Raw genomic sequence first — 2446 nt, 5'->3', positions numbered from 1 at the left:
CGTTCATCAATTGGAGAAGGTGAAAATAAGATACGACTCATTTCGGAATCTAGTCTACCAAGGTTATTGCCAGGTGTTTGTGTAGTTAAACCGGGAATTGCAAGTATAATTTGTGTATCATTTGTGTTTATAGTTGGCTGTTTTAAAGTTTGAATTTGCTGTTGTATTTTATCGACTTGGTCACTTGGAATAAGCACCATTTCTCTAGCATGCTCCATATTTGATGGTAAAACGACCTTTTTATTCAAGAAGAACCACCAAATAAATTCGATATTAAGCTACCAATGATCGCTGCTAGTAAAAGAGGTAAAAATCCACCTTTTTGTACGATAAAGTTTTTTATGCTTTTTTAACTTTAGTCTCTCTTGCTTCTTGAGGGGTACGTTACCCAATAATGTATTTAAAGCACACTCACAAATACATTAAACAAGTCGGGCATCCGAGGATTTTAATAAAGCAAGACGTTGGCCGGAGTTCAGGTGACAAAGAGCATGTAAAATAATAGCATTTTTTTGCCAATTGATTTACCACCTTTCGACATCATTACAATCGTGCAACTGGTACTTGTTCCTTACTGTGACCTCTCTTTATACCTTTGATAGGTACGTAAACATAATGATGAGGGTCATCTGGAAAAATACTTGTCCGAAATCGGCAATTGTCGGGGGTGGATTGTTTCAAATCAAGAAGTAAATAACCATGAGGTTGAGAAGTGGCATCATGATAGGCTTCTTGTATAAATCGAGAATTTTCAGGGCAAACTTGCCGAGCTAGATGCTGGATAGGGGCACGATCTCGACGGTTTTTAAAAGCAACAATATAGTTTGCATTTAGAGAAATATCTCTTTGTCTATGAGCCTGATGAAAGAGATTTTGAGATATAAAAATTACACTGACATTTTTATGATGACTACCCTTGGTAAACAGATCTACTACTGTGTTATTTAAAGACTCTCTCATTAAATCGTCGATAATTATGAGTTTAACTTTAGGGTCATTGGAATAGTCAGAAGATTGAGGTAAACCTTCACGAAATTCTATTGTTTTTCCATATTCCTTGTAGGCTGTTTGCCACTCGGAATAGTAAAAAATTATACGCTCAATAGGTGTATCACACATACTATCAACATGACGGAGAAACTTTTTTACAAAAAAAGTTTTACCACATCATGTTGGTCCACATACCAACGATGTAAATGGATGCTTCTAGTGTGCGTCCATAATTAAGAATGATAGAATTTTACTAGTAATTATTATTTATAGAATAATATCCTCATTCTTTTAATTAGAAATTTATTTTTATACACTTTTTTTATTATCTCTATTTTGTGGAAATTGATCAATAAGATACTATACGCGTGGTCAGAATGGTTGAGCTGATTCTTCTGACCGCTCTCCATCACGTCAATAAATAAGCTTATTATGACGTGTACCTTCCAGCCTGCCCAAAGATGAGCTTACATGGGCGTGCGAGTCCTCACACCGCGCCGCGTTAGACCACTGCCGCAAACCCCTAGTTTTTCAGCAATATTCTGGTTGCCTGTTTTAGGTTAGAAAAATCAGGTATACAATTATATTATTCTAAATGATTTTTGCTTTTGATAAAAAAATAATAATAGAATTGAATTTTTCGTGCATTTTGGGGTGATAAATAAAATTTGCAGACAGTTTTTATGTTTTAAAAGTAGAGTTCATTTTATTAAATTCCCTTTTTAAATATATACTGAATAATTTTTGAAAATTTGAAATTAATATATTTAAATTTCGTTTTTAATTCTAATTTTCAATTAAGTCCACACTTATATCGGACAATTGAAGAGCGTAGGGCTGATCCCCTCCATAAAAATAGTCGCTTAAGTCAGTAAGTGTTGGTAAATTGGGGTGATGCTTCTGATTTCACGGATTGAAAAAAGTATTCTCGCCATCATCACCAATCAGTCCAAATTGCTCAACGGAAAACAAAAAATATCATTATTAGTAAGCAGAAGAATATTTTTTTTCATAAAAGGCAAAAAGAAGTAAACATACAATTATTTTATTTTTGAAAATGCAAAAGTCATTGTTTCTGTGTGTAGGAATGAGAGAGTGATTCTCCAAATTTTCATAATTCGATTTATATGGTTAAAATAGAGATAAATTATTTATCTTATGAAATGTAGCCAAATGGTAGAGAGTGATATCCTTCAACTAATCGTCTTTTAGTGTACACCGGACGACATATTTTTTCCTCTTGTTTCGTAACTACCTGGCGATAAGGTGTTCTACGAATACTACTAAACTTTAATCTAATTGGTTATGTCTTTCTAATAACCAGATCACATATTGAGTCAAAGTTTATTATTTGGGAATTTTCATAGTTTAAATTAATACCTTTAACTTTAAAAACATTGTGGTTTTTACCATCAGGTGATCGTATCTTATATGCATAGAATTTGGGACCACCCGA

Source organism: Belonocnema kinseyi, chromosome 1 (genome assembly GCF_010883055.1).
Source record: "Belonocnema kinseyi isolate 2016_QV_RU_SX_M_011 chromosome 1, B_treatae_v1, whole genome shotgun sequence".
NCBI lineage: Eukaryota > Metazoa > Arthropoda > Insecta > Hymenoptera > Cynipidae > Belonocnema > Belonocnema kinseyi.
Note: the sequence above shows the minus strand (reverse complement) of the source record.